The 7,622-nt window shown below is 38.7% G+C and overlaps 1 long non-coding RNA gene across 2 annotated transcripts in view; it reads right to left on the bottom strand.

The window, feature by feature from the left end:
* The window catches only part of LOC109493379, an 80,207-nt gene extending 74,242 nt beyond the window's left edge, over nucleotides 1-5,965 (bottom strand). For both annotated transcript variants that reach the window (XR_002737311.2, XR_006588153.1), the window contains exon 1: nucleotides 5,894-5,965. This is a non-coding gene — a long non-coding RNA (uncharacterized LOC109493379). The remainder of the gene's footprint in view (nucleotides 1-5,893) is intronic.
* Nucleotides 5,966-7,622: the final 1,657 nt, after the last annotated feature.

The raw sequence follows: 7,622 nt of genomic DNA on the forward strand, positions 1-7,622 counted from the left end.
ATGAAAACAACATTTTGGAAGAAGTAATGTACTTTCAGTGCCATTTTGGTTCTAGATTTTGGTATGGAAGGACAGATAGAAATAACTAAAAGGAATGTATGTAGAGATAATGTAGGAGTTTTTTCCCATGGTAAGAATAGGTGTTGAACTTCCGTAGAGAGATTTAAGAGGTATATGCGAAGATGTGGTGTTTTCTCTGGTGGATCCAAGAACAAGATGGAAAGAAGCAAAGAGAAAAACTGTTCTCAGGGATGAGAGGGGCTCCACAATGTGCAGTGGGCGAAGACCCTCAGAGAGAGAAGCCAGAAAGTCATCTTTCCATCTTTGACAGAGGATGACCAAGAGACCTTTAGGAACAAAGATATGGGCAGCTGAGTTCTTAGTTTTGCTATTTTGTTAATTCCGTTATGAGAGCCTCAAGTCTTTCCTGAAGCTTTTTAAGCACAAAAGCCTAGATCAATAGGGCTTAGGGGAATAAAATGTAGGGATCTGCAAGACCAGAGAGAGTAATTCGTGAGAAATACCGGGAGGAGATGAAAGGAAATACCTGGGTAGCAGAGTGGAGAGATAGGTGACAGGCGATATCCAGTTTGCACTAAGCACTTCCTAAGCATTCATACAAATTCCTGGAGAAGGCATGGGATTTGTTCAGTCCTGACAAATGGTGACTAGAGTTATTTGGGAATATTTAAGAGAAAAATAACTCAGAAGACAAAAAAAAATGTCTGGGAAAACTTCGATTGTGTTTGTAAATTCTGAATTTCTCTTGGAAAGCTTGGGTCTTCTAGATCATTTTAACCAGGGCACACTATGATGTGTTAGTCTCATTTCCAAACACAGGAGAAAATAAAGAGGTGAATCCAAGCTGCAGATCCCTTTGTCTGAATTTTCTGATTTCTATTTTTGTTGAACTACCTTGGAGATAATTCTCAGACATTAGCAACTTTCTCAAAAAGGTGATTTCATGGCACAGAGTTTTCTCTGGCTGAAGGAGCAGGGGTTTCATTTAGGTTGGATAGGCTTCATAGTCAGCGATCTTAGAATTATATTAGAAGATAATTCCTTGCTGAGTCAACAAATCAGCATACAATATAAGTGAGACACCCTTTCTGGGATTAAAGCAGCTCTGACTGCCCTAAGTATACAAAGAGAACATTGACCTTTTAACACTGACCAAGACAGCAGAGGAACAGCTTGGCTGAAACATTTGCAATTTGCAGAACAAGGAGTTGGCATGGCTCCACTGAATGATCATTTGCTACATGCCGTGAATCTCAAAAAAGGAAAGGATCTCCGTTCAGTTGTTTCTGTGGCTGTCAAAGTAAACAGGTCAGATGAATTATTGATAGCCTTTGCATCAGCGAGGCACCATTGGAATGACAAATGATAAGAGCAGTGAAACTGTCATATTCCTATTCCCCAAATACTTTTCACAAATCCCTCCCACCTTACCAGACTTAGATCGCTCTCTAACTCAAGGGCCTTCTTTCTCCACAACCACCAAACCCATTTTTTTTTTTAACTTCCATTCACTTTACCTCGTCCTACAGCTATCCCATGAAGCCTTTTCCAGATAATCCAATCTATAGTAATTCCCTACCTTTTCAGCCCTAACTTCTATAACGTCTATTATTTGTACCATTAATTAAATTACCTAAAATCAATAAAGTTCCCATACAGCACCTAAAACATACTAATCACCTACCCTCCCTTTGCCCCTACCTCCCCCACCAAAACAAAAGACCATTGGGTTAAGGCTACAAACCTTCATAAAATTGTTAGTTCCTTCCCTACCTTACTACGCTATGGCACTTAGCTCATGCTGCCACATGTGTGCATTCTAGCCGGTTAAGAATCCTACCTCACATCTTCTTTCTTTTCTTATACCTACCACAGTACCATGCACATCATAGGCAGAGTATTTTAATTACCCACTTGCTAGATCTTCCAATTCCACTATGCTACTGGATTATGGAAGTGTTGAACTAAATGTTCCTATAGATCAGTATTATACAAAGGTCCTTTTCTTCATCTGATGCCACCAGAGAAATAGAACAACTAGTGGGTAATGCAAACATTGGCATTCACTTGTGGGTTGTGCCCTTGAAGCTCTATGCCAAATATAAACTGTGTTTCAAGTATGTATTCAACTTTCAGGGATATTTTATTCAAAAACAGGTTCTTACTTTTGGATCTTGTAAGTTTATAGACCCTTACAAAAAATATATTAAAAACTCCGAGAAAGTAGATTTATGGCAATGTCACACTTACTCAATCCTGGGAAGGAACTCTTCAAATAATTTTTTTCAAGTTTATTTATTTATTTTGAGAAAGAGAGGGAGAGAAAGTGCAGGGACACGAGCAGGAGAGGGGCAGAGAGAGAGGGGGAGAGAGAAACCCAAGCAGGTTCTGTGTTAACAGTGCAGAGGCTGACATGGAACTCGATCCCACAAACTGTGAGATCCTGACCTGAGCCGAAATCAAGAGTTGAATGCTTAACCAACTGTGCCACCCAGGTTCCCTGTAAGAAGGACCTCTTTAGAAGATTCTGAGGGATTCCAGGTGAGCCAACAGTGTCATCTTTTATTCTTAATTAAGAGCTAAGATTCATTGGAGCTAATGGGTGTCAGAAATTCTAGCACGACACATTTCTACCCATAACCTGAGTGGTGAGTCCCTTAAACTATATGGTGAACAACAACAACAACAACAACAACAATGGGAGAGAAAGGACTATTTGTTTAACAGAGTAGGATCTCCATCATCCACCCCTAGTTTGAACTAAATATTTTAAATAAACGTTTTAGAGCAGAGACTTTGCAGAATTTAAGACACTACTGTATTTCTTTATAAACTAACAACATTTTTTTGCCACATTTAAGGAACTAATTTTAGTTATGTGTACACATAGGCTTAGAGCAAAAGAAAATTATGTACATGTATGGTTGATTTGCCAGAAAATCTAGATCATTCAATTCACACCAAAAGAAAAAAAAACATCAAATTTATTGGTCTTGCTCTTGAATTTTTCAGATGATGAAATCTGTGTAGACCGGGGCTTCATAAAAAATAAAAGGGTATAATTTATCAGCTGTAGAACAATTATAAAGACTGATAGCCTCCAGGTATAAATATAAGAAGGAAAAAGCTTCTAAATATAATTGTGCTGTTCCAGTCTCATTGATATCCACTGATTAAAATTTTTTCTTTCCCATAAATGGTTCTTCTTAGTTTATATCCTTCTGATTTCAGATATGTTATCTGTCTCCGCCAATCACGTGTCCTCACAAAGCCACTCCTCCAAGTATGCACCTGCCAAAGCTCAGTTAAGGGATTTTGGTACCTCTGCATTTTGTGTAGCATTTTAAACCTCCCTGCTGTAGTCTTTAGACTTTGGTCTTTAGAGGCACATTTGTTGATACACAATTGAATAATGACACTGAGCAACTGCTTTGCTAGAGAACGCAGTCTATAACAGAATCTTCTAAATTCATATTTTCAGTTGTTTGCTACAGAGACATACAGATTCATTTTATTACACTCTATTAACTACCCCCTGCCATGCCTTTGGCACTCTAAAACCTGCTTAGCAAAAGGGAAATTACATCCATACATTTAAACTCTCTGTGTACTGGGGAGTTTCGAAGTATAAAATGCATTTTTTAAGTACACCTTTTAAAACAACTAAAATGTGGTGAAATCGTCTTTGAAATGCAACATGACAGATGGACAGAAAACTTTACTAGCATGATGGATGGGTCCTTTATTTATTCCTCTGTGAATGGCTGCTGATCATAATCACTTTTATAGCTTGACTGCAACAAAAAGGATTATTTCTTTTGTCCTGGAATCTCAGGATGAGAATATTTGTTCAAAGGATGAAGGGACCAAATTAGACTGAGCTACTGGGGCATAATAAATTCACAGCAATCACAAGCCAGTGTTCTTTAATTCTTAAGACACTATCAACTTTAAATATTCTGATCCTCTCATAGTTAGCTCGCTTATCCTTTTGTCCTTATTGAATTAACTGCCTTTTCTTTTACATTGTCTCCTGAGGGGACCTCATTTTAAATCTTTTCAGCTTAATTCCATTAATTGGCATATTGTCTGGTCTCATGTTCTCCTCCTGGGTCTTGAACTTATGTTCCCCTCAGTTCTTAAACTCCTTAGCTATATTTTGCAGCTTTGAATGACAACTTGCTCCATCTGTAGACAAAGCATGTGCATTCTTATCTTTCACTTCCAGGCTAATGTTTAACAATGAATTCACAGTCCTGGCAGTTTATCAGCCCATTAAATAAGCCCAAGTGCAGAGTTCCTTGATTTTAAAGCCATCATACTGAAATCCAGGGGTATTGGTTCACTAATTTGAGCATAATTTAAGAGCTAACAATTCTACATTACGGGAAATGGATCAAAGGTAGATATAATTTGTCTCTCAGGTCCTCCTGTCTAGAGCTGAAACGGATCTGGGGTCATACTACCTTGGATTTATATCCTATGTTTGCCATTTATTAGCTAGGTTGACCTAGCTAATACCTCTCTAACCCTCAGTATTCTCTTCTCTAAAATGGGAGTGAAAATTAAAATTCATTGCAAAACAGTGTCATAATGAAAACTTAATGGGATTATCTTTGTAGGATGCTTAATATAACATTTGGCCCATGGTAAATTGTCAGTGGTAGCTCTCATTATCATCATTAGAATTAACACCCCATTGCATCCATGAGTGGTGTATTTTTATCCTTCCTGCAAAACGCATCTAAGTCCTGCCTTTTCTAAGACTTCAGATTCCACATGGAGAATGTCATCTTGGGAGATAGGCTTTGTGCAACTTATTTGTCATACAGTCTATACCACCATTGCAATCATCCTTTCTTTTTTTCTTTTTTAATATTTTATTTTTATTTTTCCTTATTTTTTTAAAGATTTTTTTTAAGTCTATCCATTTATTTTAAGAGAGAGAGAGCCCATGCAAGCGAGCAGGAGAGGGGCAGAGAGAGAGAGCGAGAGAGAGAGAGACAGAGAGAGAGAATCCCAAGCAGGCTCTGCAGCATCAGCACAGAGCCTGACATGGGCTCGACCTCATGAACGGTGAGATCATGACCTGAGCTGAAATCAAGAGTCAGACATGTAACTGACTGAGCCACCCAGGCACCGCATCATCATCCCTACTTTTAATTAAATTGCAAGTACCTTAAATAGAGAGACCATATCATACCTCTTTACAAATACAGGATCAGCACAAATGCCTCCCTCACACACAAAAGTTGGTATAACTATTTATCAACAATAAGTGCATGAGAAGTCAGAATTTATTTTCATCTTATTTTTATGAAGAGGCCAAACTGGAAGCAGATTCCCACAGGAGATAGAAGCAAGATTATGGAACTAATTAGAGGGAAAAAGCTTAGGGAAAGAAGAGGAGAGATGAATCTATCATATGAGCCAGTCTTCATTATCCATAGATGATAGAATAATTAAGCGATAAACACAGATCTTAATGCCCATATTCACAATACTCCGTTTAATAATTGAACAATCCCATTGCATTCAATCATCGAATACTTTCAAACAGGATTTGGAACACAATCTAATATATATTTCAGAGACCAGCCCATGAAAGAGATTGGTATTTAGCCCACTGGTAATTGTCAGGTGCTTTACTAATAGCATATTAAAACAGGATGCTAAGTTGTTGTTCATCATTTGGACTCTAAAAGCGATTTTAGAGCAGTATCCTTAAGGAGTTTCTATCCTAGATAGATCAAAATTCTCAAGAACTCCAAGCTCATCCAAATTCCTAGGGAATCTCTGTTGATGGCATGGGACGAAAGTGGATTGAGAGGGCTGTTTAAGAATCCAAATATTCTCCCATCCAAGTACTAACCAGGCTCCACCCTGCTTAGCTTCTCAGATCAGAGGAGATCCGGCGTGTTCAGGATGGTATTGCCATAGCCTGGGTGGCTCAGCCAGTTGTGTCTGACTTTGTCTCAGGTCATAATCTCAGGGTTTGTGAGTTCATGCCCTGCGTCAGGCTCTGTGCTGCTGACAGCTCAGAGTCTGGAGCCTGCTTTGGATTCTGTGTCTCCCTCTCTCTCTGCCCCTCCCTGACCACACTCTGTCTCTCTGTCTCTGTCTCTGTCTCTGTCTCTCTCTCAAAAATAAATAAACATTAAAAAATATATATTTTTTAAGAAAAAAAAAAAAAGAAAATACAAGTATTCTCAGGGCACCTGGGTGGTTTGCTCAGGTAAGTGAATGGCTCTTGATTTCAGCTCAGGTCATGATCCCATGGTTTGTGAGGTCAAGCCCTGCATTGGGCTCTGTTCTGACAGTGTGGAGCTTGCTTGGGATTCTCTCTCTCCCTCTCTTTCTTTGCCCCTCCCCCACTTGTGCTCACTCTCTCTCTTAAAATAAATAAATAAACTTAAAAAAAAAAAGAATCCAAATGTTCTCCAAATTTGAAAATTTAGAGGTTGGCCTTAGTTCAGTGCATCATGACTCAATCTTATTTCACCACCATTTCTTCTCCTTAACATATCTCTTTCAGTATAAAAATATGAATAGCCAAAAACGAATTCAAAGATTTCATATCATCTACTTAGAAAATCATGTATTTTTGATATTGTAAGTACAAATACTTGAATGGAACTAGATTCTGGCCCTTGAAATCATATTAGTCATTTTTTACAAATTTGAATGGATGGCAAAACAACTTTCATATAAATATGGAGACTGTAGAAGAAATAAATAGTAGTAAGCCTATCTCAGGCTGGTCATTTCACAGAGTCAAGTGACAGAGATAATGCAATTAGCATGGAGGACACAATCCTCAGATGAGCAAATCACCTTGACTTTATTTCAAATCCAGAGGGTCACCTTAATATTACCCATGGGGGGGGGGGGAGGTCCCAAGTGGATAATAAAGACAGGCAAGAAAATCTACAATACTGATTTAGAAAATGACTTTAAATGCAGGCATCAGAAATGCCAGACCAAGATTGTTACTTTTGGGATGAAAGAAAAAGAAATAATAAGTAGAGGGCTGGGGATAAAAAAAAATACATATCACTGAAGCAAAGATTATAATAACAAATATTCTGTCTGGCTCCATGTAACAGAAGCACGACTAGTGTATCTTAGTTGAAAAGATGTTTATTTTCCTCATGCCATGATGTGGCCAGAGTAGGGCACTCAGGTTTTGTATGGTGTTTCTGCAAAGCTGGAAGGAGCCAGATTCCTCTCTCTCTCTGCTTCTCCACCGTTAATGAACAGCTTTCATCCTCATGGCTGCAAGCTGCCTGCTCCATCCTCAGGCAGAGAGAAGAGTGAGAGAGCAAAAGCAAAGGGCAAAAATGCAAAAAAGATACATGCCATTTGAATGTTCCTCCTTTAACAAGCTTTCCCACAAGTACCTTCCAGTAACTTCTACTTACATGTTGCGTGTCCCTTGGTGGGTATCTAGGGAAACTGGGTTATTCATTTAGGCATAATGTCACCCTAGGAAATACTTAGAGTCCATTAGGGAATAGGAAGGAGAGAAAATATCCTGGATAGGCAACTGATAATGTCTATCAAAAATGTCTTGTCGAGGGGCGCCTGGGTGGCTCAGTTGG

This window comes from Felis catus, chromosome D3 (genome assembly GCF_018350175.1).
Source record: "Felis catus isolate Fca126 chromosome D3, F.catus_Fca126_mat1.0, whole genome shotgun sequence".
Classification (NCBI taxonomy): Eukaryota; Metazoa; Chordata; class Mammalia; order Carnivora; family Felidae; genus Felis; species Felis catus.